Genomic DNA, 25,613 nt, shown 5'->3' with positions numbered 1-25,613 from the left:
GTAAATTATTTGCTCAATGTCACACATCACTAGTAAGTGTACTGCCAACAGCAGTGCTTACCTGCAAATTATATATACTATTGAAATCGGCTCCTAGCTTCCCATCAGGAGAGGTGTGTTCCTCCCACATATGCACAGTGATAGGTGATCTTGAAGAAAGAACCCTGTTAGGTTCTAAGACTCACCTAGTGGTTTCTATCAATGGAAGCAGTCTGTGTGGATATAATCTCTTTTCTTCCTCCTATCTACAGGAAGCTCAGTGAAGAGGGGTTTTATAGCTCTGCATACTGCTGGGAGCATTGGGGAGACAATCTAATCCTTTCTAGGGATTAGTATGGCCCAAAGATCTGATTCTTTCTTTAAAAATAAAAAAGCTTAGAAAGAGAGAGCGCAGACCTGGCAGCTGGGAGCAAAGCACGTGCACAACGTTTAGAAACAGAGAAACCTAAATAGAACCTCTGAATATCCCCCAGGGAACTGACCCTAAACCAAGAAGCTCAGTGCAGGGGAAAAACTTCCTCTTCATTGATCCAGAGAGCCTAGGGAAACAGAAAGATGCAATATCCTTTCAACACTGAATGCCACCTGAGAAGGTGGGGGAGGAGCACTAGTAAGACCAAAAGAATAAGTTTTAGGATGAACTGGGAGACACCACTAACCTGGTTCATGGGTCAGATCCTTAACTTTACTCCTGAGCTGATCCACTGCATTCGAAGTTAGCCTTCCACCCAGCTATGAATGCTAGAAAATTGTATGTTTGGCTATTCACATTAAAACTCAACATCAATGACTAAGATGTAAAAGTCACCTCGTCTTTGCCATTCTCTTTCTGTTGATTTCTTATGCTATTGCAGTTCTTGTCAGGAAAAAAGAATGTAATCTTGTTCTGATTTATTTCCTATTTTGTCACAGCCCTTTCTTCAAAATTAATGATCTAAATGCCTTGCTCCCAAGTATATGAAAGATAGGGTCTTTAAGGAATTCTGCCATATTCTTGAAACTAGATCAGCATGTATGTCTGGAAGAAATCTATCATTTTATGAAACCAATAAATATCCCTACTTTGTAAATGTGCTAGTGATGAATCACAGAGAAAAATTACTTCATCTATCAGTATGTAATAAAATGTTTCAGACATTTCTATTTTCTGACTTTGCATTTTCAGTTCTGTTGTAAGACTAACATTCATTGATAAAAAGTGATAGGCATGGATTTGAATTTTGCAAAGAAAAGCTGGCTATGGCTGCTGAGCCCACCTGTCTCTCTTTGCTTTCATCTTCCTGCAATATCTAGGATGTGTTTGCTCCCACTGCTGGCAAAACTCTTTAAGCCATCAGTCAGGAATCTTTCCAAGGACCTCCAGTGGCTGAAAGCTGGTACTTCAAGACCAGCTTGACTCAAGCAGCCTACGAAGCTGAGCAATTCCTCAACCTACACTTCCCCATCCTGAGAACGTTAGATTTGAGAATTGTGATTTTGTGTAACTGAATATCAGTTCAAGTTACAAACCAACTATGTCACCATCATGAAACTCAGTACGGAAAACAGGTTATCACTAGGTAAGTTACATAAAGACATACACTGGGCAGCAATAGAGTCAGGCATTGAGCCCAGGTCTATCTTAGCTTCTAGCTTTCAGTGTTACTCAAAGTCATGGAGGGACTTTTAGAAAACTAGTTGGTTGTTCAGCACTGTGGGGGTCTTGAAACCTACATTTTTAAAAAACATGTCGCATTAGTTAGCTTTTTGCTATTGTGATCAAAATACCCAACATAAGCAATTTAAGGGTAGAAAGATTTATTTGTTTCATGGTGATAGACAAGTGTTTACCTCATGACAGATAGGAACCAGGAAGAGAATCCAGAAGGTGCCAGGGACAAGATAGCAGCAAGGACATGCCTCCTGTGATGTACTTCCTCCATCTAAGTCCTACCTTCGAAGGTTTCCAAAACAGCACCACCATCTGGGGACATGAACCTAGGAGGACATTTTATATCCATGTCATAACATTTCACCCCTAGTTCCCAAAGGCTCTTGGTAATCTCATATTACAAATACATTCTGTGTCTCTCCAAGAGAGTCTCTATAGTCATATAGTTCTGATATTTTTTAACCATCTTAGCCCATAGGCTCTGCTAAGACTCAGGCAAACTCTTACCTGTGAACCCTGTAAAATAAAAATAAAGAAAGAAATAATCGTGGGGGGAGGGTGTAGTTGTGGAGGTGGGAGGGAAGGGATGGTAAGGGAAAAACAAAGGAGGAGGTAACAATGCTTGATAGGAAATATATTCATTACCTTGCTCATGTAACTCTACCCCCTCTGTACAGTGTTTTTACAATAAAAAAACATATTAAAAAATTAAATAATAAAGCTGCATGCTTCCCTTATACAATGACACAGAATAAATATTCTCATTCTCAAAGGAAAAAATGGAATATAAAAGGGTAACGGGACCAAAGCAAGACTAAAAACCAGCAAGGCACACATTAAATCCAAGAGAATCATGGCAAGCATCCAAGACCTATGATGACATGATCTAGGTCCCAAAGCTATGTTCTTGTTATTTCTAACCCATATGACCTCTCTCTAGATAGCTCCATTCATTGCTTGCAGCTTTTCTTAGACATTTTCTACATCTTGGGAATTTCACTCTATTTTCTGCCTCACCCTCACTGATTCATGAATTACCTCTCAGGCTGCCTGCAAGGATCTTGACCCTGGCACACATTGCTGGCTTCCCAGGCCTTACTTTGACATCTCAGTGGAAACTCCATGATCCTGTAACTTTTGTATTCCTCATGCTTGCAAAACTAGCATCACATAGATGAGGCCACAATCTACCACCAGTTCAGACAATATACAGGCCTTCTTGGGCCACAGTTGCAATGGCTTCTGAATGTATAAGTGACTATCTCCAGAAAACAAAACAAAACAAAACACTTTTTCCTTGGCTTTGTGTCATCAGGGAACTATAGTGGTTCTCTATTCTCAGTGGAAAGTCTTTCAATGAGTTCACAAATTCTTGAGATGTTCTAGAGGCATCTTTCCTATTGTTTGTGCAAAATGCTTGGCTTTGTTGTGTGTGTGCCAGTCCTAGAGCTTGAACTCTGGGCCTGAGTACTGTCCCTGAACTTTTTTACTCAGGCTAACCTTCTACCATTCCAGCCACAGCTCCACTTCCAGCTTTTTGGTTTTCAAAACTGAAGATAAGAGTCTCATGCATCAGCTTTCTTACCCAGGCTGGCTTTGAACCATGATCCTCAGATCTCAACCTCCTGATTAGCTAGGATTACAGATATAAGCCACTGGCATCCTGCTTGGCAACTCCTCCTCCTCCTCTTCCTCCTCCTTCTCTTCGTCATTGTCATTGTCATCATCATGGTCGTCTTTGTCATCATCGTCAGTTATGGGGCTTGAACTTAGGGCCTGGGCACTGTCCCTGAGTCTCTTTGTGCACAAGGCTAGCACCCTACCACCAGAGCCACAGTATCACTTCTGGTATTTGAGTGGTTAATTGGAGATAAGAGTCTTATGGGAAATTTTCTGCTTCGACTGGCTTTGAACCACGATCCTCAGATCTCAACCTCCTGCATAGCTAGGATTACAGGTGTGAGCCACTGGCACCCAGCTGCTTGGCTTCCTTTTAAGAGCACTGATCTCTTTACTATCATACCATCCTTGTCTACAACTTTAAACAAAGTTCTTTTGAGGCAAAACGGCATATTTTTTAATTTTTTCCATTCTAATTTTCTTTTTAGCTCCCAATTCCTTTTTACTATAAACCTTGCTAAAAGCAGCCAGCAATAAAATTCAGTCATGCCACAATCTTAATGCTATTCTGTTTTAAAATTTTCCTTGCCAAATTAATGAGCTACATTTTTGTGTGTATATGGCCAGTACTTGGATTTATTCTCAGAGCCAGAGTGCTCTCGCTTAGCTTTTTCAGTCAATATTGGTATTCTACTGCTTAAGCCACATGCCCACTTCTACATTTTTGCTGGTTAATAGGAGATAAGAGAGTCTCACAGACTTTTCTGCTGGGCTGGCTTCAAACTGTGACCCTCATATTTCAGCCTCCTGAATGCCTAGGATTATAGCTGTGAGCCACCACCATCTGGCTAATCAACTACTTCTGAATTTAGTCTCAAAGTCTTATGACATGGGCAAAGTGTAGACAAATTCTTTGACAGTATGCAACATAAGTGGTCTTGTTTAAAAAGGGATACAGGTGGACCCATTGCAACAATGAGATGTACAAGATGTTATGTCCAAAATGAACTTCACAACTTTGGGGTGGAGGGTGGAGATGGGAAGGGATGGGAAGGGGAAACAAAGGAGGAGGCAACAATGCTTGGTAAGAAATGTACTCATTACCTTGCCCATGTAATTGTGACCCCTCTGTATGGTATTTTCACAATAAATTTTTTTTAAAAAGTAGTCTTTATCCCAGTTCCTATTAGAGTCCTCATTTGTACCTGACACCTTATCAGCCAAATCTTTTCTCCCTTTCTATTAAGTACCACCAGAATTGCCTACTAAGTGGTGCTTGCTGTGTTTTAGCTATTTCTGGTCCAATTTTCTAAGTATTTTCCATCCCCCCCACACACAAACTAGGTCCAAATCCTTAAGAACAACATAGTATTATTAGTCACTTCTCTGGTACCAATTTTCCATATTAATTAATTTTATCATTACTGTGACTAAAATACCTGACAGAAGACAACTTGAAGAAAGAAGACTTATTTTGGCTCCCAGTATCAGAATTCAATCCATGGTCTCTTGAATCTTATGTGCTTGAGCATAACAATGTCCCCTGACCATTGTGATATGCAGCCAACTGGAAGACATCATCTTTGCATTTCACTACTTCCCTGCAGGAAAGGCAGAGCTGGTCTCCTGAGATGTCAGCCACCCTTTGGATGGAGCTGATAGGGTGGGTCTTATAACTTAGAAGTTATAATGTCAAATGAAAGACAATGAAAGATGAATAAGCAAATGAACTACTCACAGTTGGTAGCATCCATTCCTACTACTCCTGTTCACAAACTGTACTTTCACCACCATCCAAAAAAGGAACTGAACCTGCCACCTCCAACCTCTGTCCTGCTCAACAAAGGCATCCAATGGCCAGGTTGACTCTGGCATTGATTCTAAGAATGTAGACTTTGGAGCCAGGAGCCAGTGGCTCATGCGTATAATCCTAGCTACTCAGGAGGCTGAGATTTGATGGTCGCAGTTCAAAACCAACCCAGGCAGGAAAGTCCATGAGGCTCATCTCCAATTAACCAGCAAAAAGGGAAAAGTGGAGTTCAAGTAGGAGAGCACTGGTCTTGATCAGAAAAGCTCAAGAACATTACTCTGGCCCTGAGTTCAAGCGCCATGACTCTCTTCTCTCTTTCTCTCTCTCTCTCTCTTTCTCTCTTGTTCTTGCTCACTCTCTCTCACTCTCTCTCTTTCACACACATACACATTCTTTTCAGTAAAATTTTAATATTAATTTTTAATATTTAATTAGACAACTATCATATACATGTTGGCAGCTGTATTGTTCTGCTTGGTGCCTGGATGTATGGCAAGTGGTAGGCTGTAATAAGTCTACACTCATACACAAGTTCATGGTTATTCCTGTATAAACTCCAAGCCAAGAAGGTCAACATTGTTTGATTTAATTTATCTTATTCATCTCAGTCATTAATTCTATTACCAACACATGCAGAAACCCCATACCAAAGGTGCTAGTACATGGTAGCAAGGAATAAATATAGTATGCCCCATTTACCCAAATGATCACAAACAAGGCCACACTAAAGCTACCAGCACAACTATGTTTATTGCAGCATTATTTACCATAGCTAAGACATGGAACCAACCCAGATGCCCCTCAGTAGATGAATGGATCAAGAAGATGTGGTATATATACACAATGGAATTCTATGCCTCCATCAGAAAGAATGACATTTCCCCATTTGTTAGGAAATGGAAAGGCTTGGAAAAAATTATATTAAGTGAAGTAAGCCAGGCCCAAAGAAACATAGGTCCCATGGTTTCCCTTATTTGCAATATCTAGTATAGGTATGAGTCAAGCGGAAAAAGTCAAATAATGTGATGTTAGGAAAACGAAACCTCAAATATGTATTTTAATGTTTTTGTTTCTTTCATGCATGTGTTTCTAACGCATTTATAATATTATCTCTTTGTTGCTTTGTATGTCCCTCCCCCACAGTGTAACCCCCGCTTTCACTATATTTGATGTCAGTATAACATGTGGAGGAGATGGGGACAAACAAGTCGTTTAAGGATTCAGGTGGACCTGTTGCAACAATGAGAAGTACAAAATGTCATGTCAAAACCAGCTTTACAATGTCGGGGGGGGGGGGGGAGGGGGGGTATGGTTGGGTGGGAGGGAGGGGGGAGGCTGGGAAGGGAGGTGAAGGGTAAACAAAGGAGGAGGCTGCAATGCTTGGTAAGAAATGTATGCATTATCCTGCCCATGTAATTGTAACCCCTCTGTACAGTATGTTCTCAAATAAAATAAAATTAAATTAAAAAAAAAAAAAAAAAAAAAGAAATGTACGCATTATCCTGCCCATGTAACTGTAATTCCTCTGTACAGTATGTTCACAAATAAAATTAAATTAAATTAAAAAAAAAAAAAAATATATAGTATGCCCCAATGAAGACCAGTGTTTTCTAATCCTTTAGATCTCTGTCCTTGTGTCGCGACCACACTGACCCAGCTGACATTCACTGTGCACACTTTGAGGCACCCCACTGTTCTTCCAAAGTATCCTTTCCTCACTCAGCACTTCCCACCACACATCCACATAAACACTTCATTTTCCCTGGTGCATGGCCTGGTGTTCACAATTTCCCCTATGAAGTCTTCAGATGCTCTTTCAGTGAGAATTATTTTTACCTTCTTTGATTCCATGGCAGTGTGTTCATAGTAATATTTGTGATTCTAAGAATTATTACTCTCTCCTATTAGACTGCAGGCTCCCTGACAACCGAGATGTCTCAAGAGTGCTTTCATTCATTCATCAAGCTGTAAGTTAGGAAATGTGAGAGCAATAGAGAAACCGTACAGAGATTTCTCGGCACTGCAGAAAGAACCTAGTATGCTGTGTTTCCAGTCATTCTACCCATTATTTCATACAACACCTCCTGCTCAAAACCTATTACAGACTTTTTGCTCATATTCAGTCCTGGGGAGATAGTCACTAGACCAACAATTAAAGCAATGATATCCCACCAAACTACAGAGAAGAGGGAGGGGTTTGACAGATAACCAACCAGTCTGAGAAAGACATTGGGAAAGGATCTCAACGGAGACTGCAAAATGATTAAAGTCCAAGATTTGGTAGATAGAAGATACTAAATAAAATCTGCTAGATGGAATAGAAAGCAATTGTAAATGCCAGCATGAGAATTCATTGATTAATTCAACTATCCATGAACTCACCAAATAAATGACCATTTTAAAGATAAATACCATGTGTTTGAACATTTTATTAACTAGATACAATGTGTGCACTTTGAGGCCTATTGATTGAGGAGAGGGATAAAATTAGGTAACAACAGTGAAAATGTTAGAGCTTACACAACAAACAAGGATTCAAGATGGCAATGCTCTCACAGATTGCCCCACTACTTTGTCTCTGACCAAACTAAGATCTAGGGTCAAAGCACATACTTTACCTCAAGGTACCCACTCCAATCAAACTCTACATATCTAAAGACTTGTCCTGCTACAAGAGGAATATCCCAACAGGCCAACAAGGAAAGTGAAAAGTGAAACAGTGAGCGGGACCCCTGTTGAGAGGCAGCACCCAGCGGCTCCTGGCTGAGACTTTCTGCAGATTTTAAACAGAGAAGCATCCAAACACTGAAGAAACGCTCAACACCAGACCGGCGGAAAGTTGGGAAGGAATCTGGTGAAAACCCCGGAGCCGGCGTGTAGACCCCAGCTCCAACACACCTGATGGGCAGCTACGGAGGAGGAGCCGACTCAGCCAACACCACCACTACAACGGCCAGAAATCAGCGCCACCCAGTAAGCACCCCAAAGTCTCAGCTGAAGCCAACGTAAGGTGCCGTGAGGACAGTGCAGGCATGATCCCCGGGACCCCTGCCACCTCTGCACACGACCCCCAGGATACCACAGCTGTAGCCAATCCCTCACCCCAAGGGACGACCGCCCTGCCTACTGGTGCTCTGCCAGGACTCACCCTTCCTTGCCAACACCGGGCACCAAACCCGGGCTCCCACAGCCACCACGATATCACTCTGTGGGCTCCACCAACCCTGCACAAGCCCACCTCGTGCCTTCACCATCGCTGCCAGTTCTCCCAGCACCCGGACTCCTTACTCCACAGAGGGAGACCCTTCAGCTGCTGCAGATGCCAACCCCCACTACCTGGTCCTGCCAATGCCCAGACCCTCCCGCTGAGAACCCGCCAAAGCTGTCCTGGCCCCCACAACACAGGCTCTGTGGTCCAGCGCACCAATAGCTACAGATTTTGTGAGTAACCCAATTGGGTCCACTCCCTGGGGGTAGCAATTCTCTGTAGGGTTCCAAAACCTACCGCCCAAGCCCCTGCCCAGAAGGGAGGGATCACATCAGAAGTGAACACAGACGTAAGTTCTGTTCCTGTGGCTACCTGGGAAAGCCCGGGAACACAGCTCCACAACATGATAGCAAACTACAAATCTGAATCCCCCCAACGCCCCACCCTCAGGCTGAGAGTAGGATTCGAGGTAGCAGTCACCTTCCCTTGTCAAAAGGCCGTTTGGATCCAACCAAGCCACAAGGAAAGCAGACTATTGCAAGACATACAAGGTTTTATCAAGAATGGGCTTACAGGACTATGAGGAGACTCAAGCTCCCCCAAACAAGCTGAAAAAATCACTCTTTAGATTTTTTTGTTTTTTATGTTTGATTGTTTGTTGTTTGTTTTTGTTTCTTTGTGTTATTTTTGTTGTGTTTTTAGGATTTGCTATTTTACTTAAATCTTCTATTTTTTCACTATTATTTAGTTTTTTTCTTCCACTTTCCAATTTCCTAATTTTAACTTTTTTTCCTCTCTTTCCTCTTCATTTCTGTCCATATTGTACTACTACTCCATCAGAGCTAACCTGTCTAGTCCTATACACAAAAGCCTTCTATGTATGTAAACATAATAATTACAGGAATTATCTTAGATTAATCACCTTTCCAATACTCTAAAAAAAACTTCCTTTCTTTTTTTTATTTTGAAAATACCGTACAGAGGAGTTACAATTACATGGGCAAGCATTGTTGCCTCCTCCTTTGTTTCCCCTTTCTATCCTTTCCCATCTCCCCCCATCCCCCCCTTCCCATTTCCCCTCCCCAAAGTTGTAAAGTTCATTTTTTGGCATAAAGACTTGTACATCTCATTGTTGCAATGAATAAAACTTTTTCTGATATCAGCAATTCTCCCAAATATACATATATAATTTCATTTTTATTTTCATCTAGATTTCTAAGCTATTACTTATATAATCTTTCTTCAAATTCTTTTTTACCTTTTACACTATGAAACAAGGTCTCTATTGTCTTCCTACTAAACATACTTCTCTAAGCTGTTCTTACCCATCTATCACTATACCCAATTTTTCTTCTTAATTTAAACTCATATCTCTCCAATCCTAACCCTTCTCTTCTCCATTTTCTTCAGTCCATTAATCCCCAACAGTTTATATCTGAGCCAACTTACAGTTGGTTCCATTTTGACTGAGTACAAGGGGTCTATCTTGATAATCCTAAGGTGCATACTATTTAACAGCTAAATCCATATGGTCTCACAAATTACAACGATACATAATCTCCACCCAGGAATCACAACATCACTCTCCAAGCAAAGAAAAAGAAAGCCAAATATGGAAATACCTACCCATAATTTTGGAAGTCTAAGTTCTAAACATATACACAACACCAGGTTGGCTCCTGCCCTAAAAGACTGTCTTATTGTCATATTGGAGTAGCTCTTGTCTCCATATAAACAAGTTATAGAGCAGTCCCAGAATGACCTAGAGGATAATGCTCAAAATATTTTTAAAGCCTGGCTGGTAAATCTGATGAATGAAAAGATGGACACCCTGCACAGGGCTATATGAGAACATGATGAGGGCAATCAGAAATTAATAGATAACTTCATGGTCTCCACAAATAAAAAAATAAAGGAACTCCAACAGAAGGAGAAAGAGTCCAATGAAAAGATAGATACCCAGTTAAAGGAGTTGAAAGACAAGCCCAAAAACCAACTCCAGGAGGTAAGGCAATCTATTCAAGACTTAAAAGAAAACCTCAATAAAGAGCTGGCCACCATTAAGAAAGACCAGCAAGAAGGAAGGGAAATAAATAGCAAAGTAAAAAGCCTTGAAGGAAGCAGAAGACAGAATCACTGAGGGAGAAGATAGTTTAGACTCCATAGAGAAAGAGCACACAGATATTCATAACAAAACCAAGAAGCATGATATATCATTGCAGGAGCTACAAGATATAATCAGAAAGCTTAATTTGAAACTAATAGGCATTGAGGAGGGCCTGCAGAGGGAAGCCAATGGATTAGGAAATATATTCAGCAGAATCCTAACAGAGAAATTCATACAAAAGGACAGGCCCATCAAGATACAAGAAGACTTTAGAATCCCAAATAGACCAGATCAGAATAGGACATCCCACTGCTACATGTATAGTCTGGACAGTAGCAATAGAAACTAAGGAAAGAATTCTTAAAACTGCCTGGGAGAAGAGAACAATCTCATACAAAGGTAAGCCAATCAGAATAACCTCAGACTTCTCAGCAGAGACCATGAAAACAAGGAGAGCATGGAATGAGGTATGCCATGCTCTAAAGACAAATAACTACCAGCCAATAATAATTTACCCAGCAAAGCTCTCATTTATAGTGGAAGGACAAATAAAAACCTTCCACAGCAAGGAAAAACTGAAACAATATATCGTTATCAAACTAGCTTTACAAAAAATCCTCAAAGATGTTCTACACATAGAAAACCAACAAGAATAGGATATTGGCAATGAAATGGCCCACAAACATAGAACTACATAATCACAACAAGAACAGTCAAGGCACAGCTCTCCGCTAGCTCCAAGAAATGGATAAAAAAGCAGGAACAGACAAACAACTCTCAATCCTAACTCTCCATATCAATGGACTTAACTCTCCAAATAAGTGACAGATTGTCTAGTTGGATCAAAAACCAAGATCCTTCTATCTTCTGCCTTCAAGAGACACACTTTGCCCATAAAAACAAACATATTCTGAAAGGCTGGAATAAAATATACCAAGCAAACAGCTTCCATAAACAGGTGGGAGTTGCAATCCTAATGTCAGATAAAATAGACCGAATTAAGAAGGTCATTACATACTAACTAAGGGATCTCTCCTTCAGGAGGATATTGCAATTCTAAATATCTATTTACCAAATAATGGAGCACCCAAATTTATCCAAGAAACACTACTTTCTCTCAAATCTCACATCGATCCAAAGACATTAATGGTTCGGGACTTTAATACATCACTATCCCCACTGGATAGATCAACCCGGCAAAAACTCAACAGTGAAAACTCTGATCTAAACAACTGCATAGATCAACTAGACTTAACAGATATCTACAGAATATTTCACCCAGCAGCATCAGAATACACGTGCTTCTCAGCAGCACATGGAACATTCTCCAAAATAGACCACATTTTAGGTCACAAAGCAAATTTGTCCAATATCAAAAACATAGAAATTATTCCTTGCATTCTCTCAGATCACAAGGGAATAAAATTAGAATTCAACATCAAAAGCCACCAAAGAAAATCCTGTAATGCATGGAGGCTGAATCACACTATTGAACCATCAGTGGGTCATAGAAGAGATTAGAAAGGAAATTCAAGTGTTCATGATATTTAATAAAAATGAATACACCAACTACCAGCTCCTCTGGGACACAGCAAAGGCTGTACTCAGAGGCAAGTTTCTACTTTTGAATTCCTACATGAACAAATTGGAGAGATATGAAACCAATAATTTAACAAGGCAACTGAAGAGCAACAAGTTAACCCCAATCCAGTAGATGGAAACAAATAATTAAAATTAAATCAGAATTTGGGGCTGGGAAGATGGCTCAGTGGTAGAGCGCTTGCCTTGCATGCCTGAGGCCCTGGGTTCGATTCCTCAGCACCACATAAGCAAAAAAGAAAAAAGCCGGAAGTGGCGGTGTGGCTCAAGTGGTAGAGTGCTAGCCTTGAGCTGAAGAGCTGAGGGACAGCGCCCAGGCCCAGAGTTCAGGCCCCACGACCGGACCCAAAAAAAAAAAAATTAAATCAAAATTAAAGGAATTACAGTCCAATGAAAACACAGAAAGAATCGACAAAACAAAGAGTTGGGTCTTCAAAAAATTAATAAAATTGACAGACCGTTAGCAAATCTTATCAGAAAAAGAAGAAAGCATACTGAAATAAACAAGCATGGAAACATCACCACAGAAACAACCAAGATTCAGAACATAATAAGGGAATACTTCTCAAACCTTTATGCTAATAAATTTGAAAATCTGGAAGAAATGGATAGATTTCTAGCAAATATTGACATGCCCAAACTAAATCATCATGATTTAAACCAACTTAACAGACCCATATCAAGCATTGAAATAGAAGCAGCAATAAAAGCCTTCCCACCCAAGAAAAGCCCAGGACTAGTTGGATTTACAGCTAAATTCTACAAGGCCTTCAAAGCAGCACTCACACCAATACTCCTCCAACTCTTCCACATAATTGAAAGGGAAAGTTCACCATCAAACTCTTTCTATGAAGCCATCATAACCCTCATCCTCAAACCAGGCAGAGACTCGTCAAAGAAAGAGAACTATAGACCCATTTCTTTGATGAACATCATGGCAAACCTTCTCAACAAAATTCTGGACAATAGACTTCAACAAGTCACCAAAAAAAAATCATACACCATGATGAAACAGGATTCATTTCATGGGTGCAAAGCTGCTTCAATATATGCAAATCAATTAACATAATTCATCACTGTAAGAGCAAGGATAAGAACCATGGTTATCTCAATAGATGCAGAAAAAGCATTTGACAAGATCCAACACCCCTTTATGATGAAAGCTCTGGAAAAACTAGGAATCCATGGAACATTCCTCAATATAATAAGGGTTGTGTATGGCAAACCTACAGCCAGCCAGCATTATACTTAATGGTGAAAAGCTAAAGCCATTTACTCCAAATTCAGGAACAAGACACGGATGTCCACCTTCTCCACTTCAATTTAGTATTAGAATGTCTAGCTAGAGCAATAAGGCAAGATGCAAACATAAAGGGGATCCAAATAGGGAAAGATGAAGTAAAACTCTCCCTCTTTACAAATGACATGATCTTGTATTTAAAGAACCCCAGGGACTCCACTCCCAAGTTACTCAAGCTGATTCAAAACTTTGGCAAAGTAGCAGGGTATAAAATTAACCTTCAGAGGTCAGCTCAGGGTGCCAATAATAGACACATCCATGGGGCTTCCTAAGTAATGGACATTCTTTTTGTAGCCTCTGCTGGGAGTGGGGTCAGCAGTATGCATTTGTACATAATGAACATTTATATGCCGTGTTTTAAATGGGGATCAATGTGTGTGCTTGTTTGTGTGCTCTACCTTTCTACATATGTGATCAGTTTAATGGTAACTTTATTTATTTAAAAAGAAAGAAATTAAAATTGTTACTATTATACTGATTAATGCTGTTTATCTTACTGTGAGGATTGGTCAAATGAAGAAGTAGAAATGCAATCATGCAATAGACAGTGGACCTAGCTTGATCAGGGGCTAAAGTTGAAAGAGTTTGGTTTCCTTTTATGTATATGCATGAGTGTGAGAGTATTGGAAACATTCTCACACTCACACATAAACACACATAGATACTGTGCTTGACCACTGCCTTTTAAAACTAAATTAAATAAAACATTAGGGTTGATTTAAAAAAATTAACCCTCAGAAATAAATGGCTTTCCTATATGCCAATAACGAGAGGAGTGCAGCTGAAATCAAAAAAGAAATTCCTTTTGTAATAGCTCCACAAAAAAAATAAAATACGTAGGAGTTAACATAACTAAAGAAGGACCTCTATGATGAAAATTTTAAAAACCTGAAAAAGGAAGTTAAAAAAAACATGCTCCTGGATTAGGATTAACATCAGGAAAATGTCAATGCCAAAGACTATCTACAAATTCAATGCAATACCTATCAATATCCTAGCCTCATTCTTCAAGGAAATAGAAGAAGCAATCCAAAAATTCATAGCAAAAACAATCCTTAGCAGAAAGAACAGTGCTGAAGGAATATCAATACCAAATTACAAACTCTACTAGAAAATCATAGTAATCAAAACAGCTTGGTACTGGCACAAGAAGAGACCTGAGGACCACTGGAATAGAACTGAAGACCCAGAAATGAACCCAGACCTGTAGCCATCTAATCTTCCACAAGAGAGCTAAAAAAAATAGAATGGAAGAAACACAACCTCTTCAGTAAATGGTGTGACAAAATTGGTTAAACACCTGTAGAAAACTAAAGCTAGATCCTTCTATGTCACCCTGCACCAGAATCAACTTCAAATGGATCAAGGACATCGAAGTCAAAGCAGACACCCTGAAAACATTACAGGATGGAATAGGAGAAACTGTAGGTCTCCTTAGCACAGCCAAAATTTTCTTAATAGAGACTCAGAAACACAACAAATCAAAGAAAGTTGGACAAATGGGATTGCATGAAGTTGCAGAGCTTCTGCATGGCAAAGGACATAGCTCGCAAGATCAATAGAAAGCCCATGGATTGGAAGAAGATCTTCACTAGCCATACAATGGACAAGGGTCTCATAACTAAAATATATTTAGAACTCAAAAAACTAAATCCCCCAACAACAAATCCTCAAAGAAACAACAACCCCATCAATAAGTGGGCTAAAGACTAAGAGAGACTTCTCTAAAGAGGAAATAAGAATGGCCAACAGACACATGAATAAATGCTCAACTTTACTAGCCATAAAAGAAATGCAAATCAAAACAACATTGAGATAACACCTCACCCCAGTTAGAATGGCTAGAATCAAGAAATCTAATAACAACAGATGCTGGAGGGGATGTAGCCAAAAGGGAACCCTACTGCATCGTTGGTGGGAGTGTAAACTTGTTAATCCACTCTGGAAAGCAGTATGGAGGTTCCTCAACAGACTCCACAGAGAGCTCCCCTATGACCCAGCAATCCCACTTTTGGGCATTTATCCAAATGATCATAAACAAGGCTAAACTAAAGGTACCAGCACAACTATGTTTATTGCAGCATTATTTACCATAGCTAAGATATGGAACCAACCCAGATGTCCCTCAGTAGATGAATGGATCAAGAAAATGTTGTGTGTGTGTGTGTGTACACACACACACACACACACTATGGAATTCTATGCCTTCATCAGGAAGAATGACAATGCCCCATTTGTTAAGAAATGGAAAGACTTGGAAAAAATTATACTAAGTGAAGTAAGCCAGATTCAAAGAAACATAGGTCTCATGGTTTTCCTTATTTGCAATAACTAGTATACGACTAAGATAATCTTACCAGACAAGTAGAAAAGGTCAAAAGCTATGTACGTATGATCATAAGATGGTGCTAAGTGAAATGGGGACACAAGACGTTTTATCTTCGATGCTGTTGTTTTAAATGTACTTATAATGTACTATATGCTTTCTTATGTTTCTTTCGTATGTTCTTCCCTTATGGTATAACCTCTGTTTTCACTGTATTTGATTCCAGTACCCTGCATCTCATATATTCACTTTTCTAATTTGGGGAGGGGAAGGGAAAATAACAAAATACTGAAACAAGGATTCAGGTTTACCCATTATAACAATAAGATGTACAAGACTCTATGTTAAAAATGAACTTTACAAATTGGGGAGGGTGAAGGGAGGAGTTGAGGAGGTGGGAAGGGAAGGGATGGTTGGGGGAAAAACAAAGGAGGGGGTAACAATGCTCAAAAGGAAATGTACTCATTACCTTTCTTTTGTAACTGTAACCCCTCTGGATAGTATCTTTACAATGAAAATATATACTAAAAAAGAGATTTAGAAAATAATAAATAAATAATAAACAAAAATAGTAGCAATCACTAAGTTTAAAGAATTTTACAAACAAAAAATGGCAAAGGTTAGTATTAAAAACATTGTTTCACATCCTTGATGATGGGTACTACTTTTAAAAGAAAAAGAGAAAGAAAATAAGAAGTGTAGATGAGCATGTGGATAAATGGGGGAACTTGTTCTTTGCTTGTGAAATGATGTTTCCTTTGAGGAAAGTTGTACAATGGTTCCACAAATAACTAAACAAATATTTTTATATGATACAGCAACTCCTCTTCAGGCAACATACGCAAAAGAAGCCTGTATGGAAATCATGGACTCATAGTTATTTACCTATCATAATGTAATAACAGCATTATTCATTGACTGATAGGAGCAATTGTGTGTTCACAGAATAGACAGATAAATGCAATGTGGCGTGTGCATGGAGTATTATTTCCCTTTAAAAAGGAAGGAAATCCTGACACATGCTACAATATGCATGAATCTTGAAGACTGTGCTGAGTGAAAGAAACCAGACACAAAGAACGAATCCTGTATGTGTCCAGTTTGATGCCACAGAAAATAGGAGCTGCAGGCTGTTCTTATTTAACAAGCACAGAGGAGTTTCAGTTTGAGAGGTTGAAAGGGCTGTGTAGATGGATGCTGCCATTGGTTGCACAACTGTGAATAGACTTACTGCCACACCCCTGTACCCTTAACAATAGTTAATGTGTAACTTTCATGTTACATATTGTTACCACAACTTTAGTATACTGTGAATGTTTAATAAACAAATTCTCCTCACTAGGCATTTGCAGTTTCCTTGTGCTGAATGAATTCTGGAAAGCTGGGAGGTTTTCTCATTCTTTCCACCAATTGAACAACTCTATCTACCTCAAAAATTTCCTTTGTTTCCTTTGTTAGCAGTTTTTTTTTTAATTCCAACAATACCTTTGGACAACAGGTTCTGAAACTCATATCTTTTTTAAATTATTTATTGTAAAGGTGGTGAACAGGTGGTGTACAGTTATATAAGTTAACCCTCATCTTCTCCCACTTTCCTCTGCCCACTCCTCCATTTCCAACATAGTGTCTAGTGAGTATCATTGTTTCATTAGCTGATCCTTTGTCCTGCTGTTTCTATGATTCCTTTTCCCTTCCATGGATCAAATAAATTTATGTACAAGACAAAGTGTACAGAAAACTTTAAAAATAGAAATAACTGCAGGGCTGGGAAGGTGGCTCAGTGGTAGAGTGCTTGCCTTGCATGCATGAGGCCCTGGGTTCAATTCCTCAGCACCACATAAACAGAAAAAGCCAGAAGTGGTGCTGTGGCTCAAGTGGTAGAGCTGAATAGCTGAGGGACAGTGCCCAGGCCCAGAGTTCAGGTCCACCACCGGCAAAAAAAAAAAAAAAAGAAATAACTGCAAATAGTACATAATAAAAACCTCTAGTTTCCAATTTTTAAGTTTATTTTGATACACTTCATTCTATATGGTCATATGCACCTAGCAATTGGGCTGTTGTGATCCTCTGCTAAGATTATCATAGATATAGTCTAGTTGTTACAAATGAGAAAAACCATGCAACCTACATTTCTTTGGGCTTGGCTTGTTTCACTTAGTGTAAATTTTTTCCAGGTCTTTACATTTCCTTACAATTGAGGCAATGTAATTCTTTCAGATAGAAGCATAGAATTCCATTGTGTATATATACAACATTTTCTTGATCCATTCATCTACTGAGGTGCATCTGGGTTAGTTCCATATCATAGCTATGGTAAATAATGCTGCAATGAACATGGTTGTACTGGTAGTTTTAGTGTGGCCTTGTTTGTGGTCATTTGGGTAAATTCCAAGGAGTGGGATTGCTCAACTCCACTGATCAAAGACCTCAATGTAAGATCTGATACCCTGAAAATACTACAGGAAGAAATAGGGGAAATATTAGGGCTCTTCAGCAGAAGTCAAAACTTTCTTAATAAAGACTCAGAAACACAACAAATCAAAGAAAGGTTGGAAAAATGGGATTGCATGAAACTGCAGAGCTTCTGCGTGGCAAAGAACATAGTTACTAGCAAGATAAATAGAAAGCCCACAGATTGGGAGAATATCTTCACTAGCCATATAACAGACAAGGGCCTCATTTCCAAAATATACTTAGAGCTCAAAAAATTAAATTCTCCAACAACAAATCCTCAAAGAAACAACCACCCCATTAACAAGGGGGCTAAAGACTTAAAGAGAGACTTCTCTGAAAAGGAAATAAGAAAGGCCAATAGACACATGAAGAAGTGCTCAACTTTTTTGGCCACAAAAGAAATGTAAATCAAAACAATATTGAGATTCCATCTCAACCCCATTGGAAAGGCCATTATCAAAAAATCTAATAAAACAGATGCTGACAAGAATGTAGCCAAAAGGGATCACTACTATACTGTTGATGGGAGTGTAAACTTGTTCAACCACTATGGAAAGCAGAATGTAGGTAACCCATATATCTTCATATTACAGTTTACAATTTTAGCATCCACGGACCCTTCCTACTTGGCTTTCTTATTTAGTTTGTTTTTGGATAATTTCAGTGGTAAGAAGTTCTTGAAGTACACAGGAAACCTGCTAAGCATTGTGGGTTATCTTTAAGTGGGATGACTTGACCTTATGAAAACTTATTGAAGCTGGATTCCCATTCACCAGGAAGCTGCTTCAAAGAAAAGTAACTATACAGAGTAATATGTCACATCTTACAATTTGTTTTGTTACATGACATTGATTCTCTTCCTTTTTAATAAAATAATAATGTACTTAATGTCATGGTAGCATATTAAGGAAAATCATTATATCCTTCCCACATTCACTATTTTCTTACAGAAAGAGTCAATTAATACAACCAGGCTATGTATTAGCTATTGTGTGTGTGTGTGTGCGTGAGAGAGAAAGAGAGAGAGAGAGAGAGAGAGAGAGAGAGAGAAAGAAAAAGAACTGGGGCTTGAGCTCAGAACCTTGTTGCTGTTGCTGAGCTTTTTTGCTCAAGGCTAGCACTCTATCACTTTAGCCATAGCTCCACCTCCAGCATTTTGGTGTTTAAGTGGATATTAGAGTTTCGTGGACTTTCCTAGTTGGCTTCAAACCATGATCTTCAGATCTCAACCTTCTGAATATTAAGATTACACCATGAGCCATCTCTGCCCAGCGATTGATGTACTTCTAAATAGCATAAACAATTTGCACTCATAGTCCCTTACTAATTCTATTTGGACACTATGCCTGTGTAGTTTTTATGTCCTTCCTGGAAGGCAAGCACATTACTCCTAACCAATTTGACCCTCAGTGGAAAAGTAACTTCCTTTTACTTTGTTTAATTTGTTGTTTAAACTCAGTCCTTGCCAGAAACATAGGCACCATTAAGTCAGGTTAACAAAAGCCATAACAATAATTATGAGTTTCTTTTCCTGGGCTTTTTTAATAGACTTATCAGCTATAATAGTTTTCATTTGTATTAGGGTATGTTCAACAAACCCAGAGGGATTGTGAAGCTTCGAAGAGCACCATCTCTTAAACAAGATAACAGAAATTCTAATCTTAGCCTGAAAAATTGCTCGATGCTTCTTGGTTTCAGTTCTGTCATCTGAAAATTGGGCCAATATCCTCTGTCTGGAGGGAAGATTTTAAAGATTAAACATAATACCTTATGTGGAAGCATCACATAGGGGCTGAACAAAAGATACTACTTGAGCCTTTCTATAGAGTTCATTTAAGCTAATCCACTTGTATGTACAATTACTCTTCTGTGTGACTAGCATTGTGCCACAGGTTATGTATCTTTTTTTATGTTTTTTTTGTAAAAATAGTGTACAGAGGGGTTACAGTTACATAAGTAATGAGTACATTTCCTGGCTGCAATGCTTGATAAGAAATGTACTCATTATCTTGCCCATGTAATTGTAACCCCTCTATACAGTATGTTCACAATAAAAAAAACAATTGAATATAAAAAAATGAGTACATTTCCTATAGAGCATTGTTATCTCCTTTGTTTTTCCCCTACCATCCCTTCCCTCCCCACCTCCTCAACTATCAGGTTACATTTCTGATATGAGAAGCTAACAATGAATCTAATAGGCAAATAAGAACAACATTCAACATCTTCAGAAAGTAGAGAAGATGGAAGATTGTTAATGCTAAATTGCCTGGACCAGGCTTTAAATGCCTGAGCAGCTCTCTATGGACTCAATCTGCCAAAAGCATCTTGGAAGAGAACTAAGATGATACCAGACTTCTAGGATACAGAAAAGGATTTGGATATAGGATATAGGGCACAAAAAAGAAAAAAGAAAAAATACAGGGCACTAAATCTGGAAAGGAATGCCCAGAACCCTCTAAAACATGATCTCTTTGGCCAACCACAGTCTTGGTCACAAATTTGCAACTTCTCTCATGAACAAACAGATCTTTTATGTATGTTAGAAAGATTAGAACATGCCCTACTTCCTCTCTCAACTACATTGGCCCTATAAAAATTTAAATGATTTTTGCTTGTTTTTGTCCTTTAGATTTTCTTTTTGTTTGTTGTCAGACCAGAATGTGAGCTCTGAGGTTGCCCTTGTTCTGGGGCTGGGAGTAATGTGCTTGCCTTCCTTACTCGGACCTCTCTTACAAGCTGCTGACCTCCCTTACAAGCTGCTACAAGAATCATAAAATAAGCTGGAGCTCCCGGCCTTCCAGCTTTCAGGGTAACTGACATCCATAATTACCTTGTTTCTGAATGACAGTAGTCTCTGATATTGAAATGAAAAGAGGCTTATTTTTGTCTGATGTATCAAAATTATTAGGTGGATTTATTTCATTCTCTGGAACTTTCTCTGTCTTCTTCCCCTCCCCACTTTCTCTCTCTTTGAGGCATAGGGTGATGAAAAAGACTGATGAAATGACTGAAAAGGACAAGGAAAAGATCACAATTTAGAAAATTCACTATATTTGGTTGGTTGTAGCTAATTACAGTATTGCATGTTGTCAGGTATAAAATTGAACTTGAGCACTAATAGGAAGTAAGTATATATTTCTGAAAATCAGATCAGCAATCAATAAGTCATTAATAGGAAGAAGAAGAAAGAAGAAGAAGAAGAAGAAGAAGAAGAAGAAGAAGAAGAAGAAGAGGGAGAAGAAGAGGAGGAGAAAGAAGAAGAGAAAGAAGAAGAAGAAGAAGAAAAGGAGGAGGAGGAGGAGAGGAGGAGGAGGAGGATTCAAGTTTATCAGTGAATAAATAAAGAAATAGCTATGATATTATTTTTGCCTACTAAATTTAGAAAGCTTAAAAGTAATGATAATACTGCTAGCATAATTGTGAATAAATAATATCTCATCTACCATTATTAAAATAAAAGTTAATAGACTCATTGAAGAATATATAGCAAATTTTCCTAATATGGTACATATTTGGGTCAGCAAGCCTGTTTGATGCAATTTATAACTAGTAAGTAAATAATTCATACCATGTAGTTGTGAAAAAATGATATGTATGGTTTTGTTTTATTTGTAGTTATTGTCTTGTAACGATCCAGGGGCTTGAACTCAGGGCCCCATGCAGTCCCTGAGCTTTTGTGCTAAAGGCTAGCACTCTACCACTTTGAGTCACAGCTGCATTTCCAGTATTTTTGGTATTTAATTGGAGATAAGAGTCTGATGGAATTTCCTGCCTGGGCTGACTTTGAACTGCAATTCTGAAATCTCAGCTTCCCAAGTAAGATAGGATTATACTTATGAGTCACTGTTGCCTGGCTTGTTTTGGTTTTGTTATGGCAAATGTTAATATACTGATGTTTTGGTGATAGCTTTAGCAACTCTTGAGTGTTGACATTTTGTTACTTACTACTATGTCCACTTGTTAGTTTTCCTTCTTTTCCTCTCAGTGCCTCCTGCCTTTGGTTTTTAGCAGAGCACCTTAGACTTTGACTCAATGTCCTTATTTCTGGCCACAGAGACTCTGGAGAAGACACTTTAACCATGGAGGCCAGGCTACCCAGGCCAAGGGACAGGAAAGGACCTAGAAAAGCAAGGAAGCTTCTCTACATTAAAAAGTGGGAGGACTATGAAGGTGGCTCAGTGGTAGAGTGCTTGCCTTTCATGCATGAGTCCGTGGGTTTGATTCCTCAGCATCACATAAGCAGAAAAAGCCGGAAGTGACGCTGTGGCTAAAGTTGTAGAGTGCTAGCCTTAAGCTGAAGAGCTGAGGAACAATGCCCAGGCCCAAAGTTCAAGCCCTATGACTGGCAAAGAAAAAAGGTGGGAAGACGCAAGGCCCTTTGGGAATGAAGGAGACTAGGTAGTAGGGCAGAGAAGAGGTATGCAGGCAGACAAAGCAAAATCACAGAGGATACCCAGGGAAAGGGGAAGTTGAAGTCAGATCCCCTCAACATGTCTAAAGATATGCACGGACACAGGAATTACACTTTGCCTTAATGGACTGCTTATCTTTAGGCAACTCTAAAAACAAACATAGACATCACAGATTTATTAGAACATATAAGAGTTACATTATTTTGAGAGAAGGTTTAGAGGACATGTGGACATGTAGTTCAAATGGAACATCAGCCTTGAGTGAAAAAGGCTAATAAAGAGCACAAGGCCCTGGGAAAGAAAGAAAGAAAGAAAGAAAGAAAGAAAGAAAGAAAGAAAGAAAGAAAGAAAGAAAGAAAGAAAGAAAGAAAGAAAGAAAGAAAGAAAGAAAGAAAGAAAGAAAGAAAGAAAGAAAGAAAGAAAGAAGGAAAGAAAGAAGGAAGAAAGAAGGAAAGAAAGAAGGAAAGAAAGAAGGAAAGAAAGAAGGAAAGAGAAAGGAAGGAAGGAAGGAAGGAAGGAAGGAAGGAAGGAAGGAAGGAAACGTAGGTTTAATTGTAGATCATAGAGATTGGGGGCATAGCTCAGGTGGTAGAGTGCCCACCTAGCAAGTATGAAAGAAAATTCTAGTACCATTTTTTTTAATTTAATTTTATTTTATTTGTGAACATACTGTACAGAGGGGTTATAATTACATGGGCAGGATAATGCGTACATTTCTTACCAAGCATTGCAGCCTCCTCCTTTGGTTTACCCTTCACATCCCTTCCCAGCCTCCCCCCTCCCCCCCTCTAGTACCATTTTTATCTATTTATATGTACCTAGATAACTACATAAGTGAAATTCTAAGATCCAAATTTATACAGCAGTAACTTCTGGATCATAAGATTTGGGATGATGGATATTTTTTTCTTTTTATCAGAATTTTCCAGTTTTCCTAAAATGAGTATATTATGTATACAACAAAATGGAGGGAGATAAAATGCAGCTATATATAAATGGTCAATACTCCATTGGATTCAGGATTAAATTCTTCCCTTAGAATAACTGCTTAAAGAAAATTCTGGTTTCCTCTCACCCTGCTGGTTCAGCATGTGTGTGCTAGACTGCACTTGTCTCCGTGTGTGAGGCTGCCAAACTGCACCATGTATTTGGAATGAAAGGCAGCTAGATTGCTGGTTCATTTCTTTTTGCTTCAAAAATAGCTATAGTCACTGGCTACCAGACGAAACTGAAAATCCAATGTATAATCCCCAGAACCAAAAAAAAGCAAAAAACTATAGTTAATAAAAAAAATTCTGGCCTTTGTACAATCACACTTGTCTGTGCTTTATTTGCTAAATAATTTTGTTAGGAATATTATGTAACATATTCCATATATTCTATGATGTCTGGTATAGAACAGATGCTCCTCTGCTTTTGTTATTAGAGAAAATTACCCCCTTTGAAGATTTTTTTTTTCCAGGGAGTCAGGTTTTTGTTTTTTGTTTTTTTTGTCAGTCATGGGGCTTGAACTCTGAGCCTGAGGGCTGTCCCTCAGCTCTTCAGCTCAAGGCTAGCACTCTACCACTTGAGCTACAGTGCCACTTCCAGTTTTCTGGTGGTTTATTGGAGATAAGAGTTTCACTGACTTTCCTGCCCGGGCTGGCTTTGAACCGCCATCCTCAGATTTCAGCCTCCTGAGTAGCTAGGATTACAGGCACCCAGCTTTGTTTTGTTTTGTTTTGTTTGTGTCAGTACTGGGGCTTCAACTCAGGTGCTGCCCCTGAGCTTTTGTGCTCAAGACGAAGACTCAACAACTCAAGACACAGGTCCATTTCTTGCTTTCTTGTGGTTATTTGGAAATGAGAACCTCAAATCTCAGTCTCCTTAGTAACTACGATTATGTGTATGAGCCACTGGCACCCAGCTTCATTTAAAGATTTTTCTTAATTTTATTTTATTGTAAAGATGCTGTACAGAGTCACATGAATAAGGCAATGAGTACATTTCTTGTCGAGCATTGTTACCCTCTCCCTTGTTCTCCCACTACCCTGTCACTTCCCTACCTCCCTCACTCCCCCCTACCAAAGTTATAAAGTTCATTTCTAACATAGTGTCTTGTGGGTATCAGTGTTGCAGTGGGTCATCCTGTGTCCTTGTTTCAGTGTTTTGTTATTCCCCTTCCTCTCCCCAAATTAGACAAATGTGCATACAAGATGCAGGGTACCAAAATCAAGTACAGTGATGACAGGGCATATACCATAGGGGAAAGAACATACAAAGGAAACAAAAAAAATCACATAGTACATTAAAAACAACAGCAACAAAGAAAGACCTCCTGTGTTCATATCTTGGGGTTCATGAGAAGAAAGTCAGCATATATTGTGGGGTAATAAATATTAAATTGAAAGATGAGAAGGGTTGCATGAAAAGCAAAGACAATAAGGAATTGAAGCTGCTGAAAGCAGTTCTTCTACTACTCTGCACTGGAATACGGAATTGTCTATTATGCTTAAATGAGTGGTCCTATTGTTTCCTTGTATGTTTGTTAATTCATTTCTAACTTTTATGAACTATTTCAAATGTCACCTCAATCAAAATGATCAAATGATCAAATGAACATTACTCTTTATTAAATGATTTCTCAGGGAATGTATTTTAATGCCTTGAAAAATACTTAGGAACACTCATCATTGTGTATTTATCCTTAGTTTTATACCTTAGGATCCTATTTTGTATTGATAGTGTCATAAGAAAATAAGTCCAGCTTTGTGGTACAGCATGGCAGGGCAAAAATTACCATGAGCTTCCTTTCTTAAGCTTCAGATATTTCTACAGTCAACATTCCAGGGTATTAGGCAATCTTTAACAATCTCAGAGAATCTATTAGAGTATTTTCAGGCCAACTGCTCTTTCTACCCCAAATCCTTCCTCAGTTAAGTTCTTTCTGAAGTCATAGCACATGTTGGAAGTTTTAGATTATTAAGATTCCATTTCCCAGACTCCTGACCCTATTTTAAGGTATCCACTGTAATGATCCTTAACTTCAGTTTTCTTCCTTTCTTTTATCTCCTCCCCCCCACACACACCTTTTCTTTTTCCTTCCTTCTTCCTTTCCTTCCTTCCTTTCTTCTCTTTATTTCC

This window comes from Dipodomys spectabilis, unplaced genomic scaffold (assembly GCF_019054845.1).
Source record: "Dipodomys spectabilis isolate Male_0828 unplaced genomic scaffold, ASM1905484v1 ptg000015l, whole genome shotgun sequence".
Classification (NCBI taxonomy): domain Eukaryota; kingdom Metazoa; phylum Chordata; class Mammalia; order Rodentia; family Heteromyidae; genus Dipodomys; species Dipodomys spectabilis.
The sequence above is the reverse complement of the archived record's forward strand: the minus strand, read 5'-3'. Positions refer to the sequence as shown.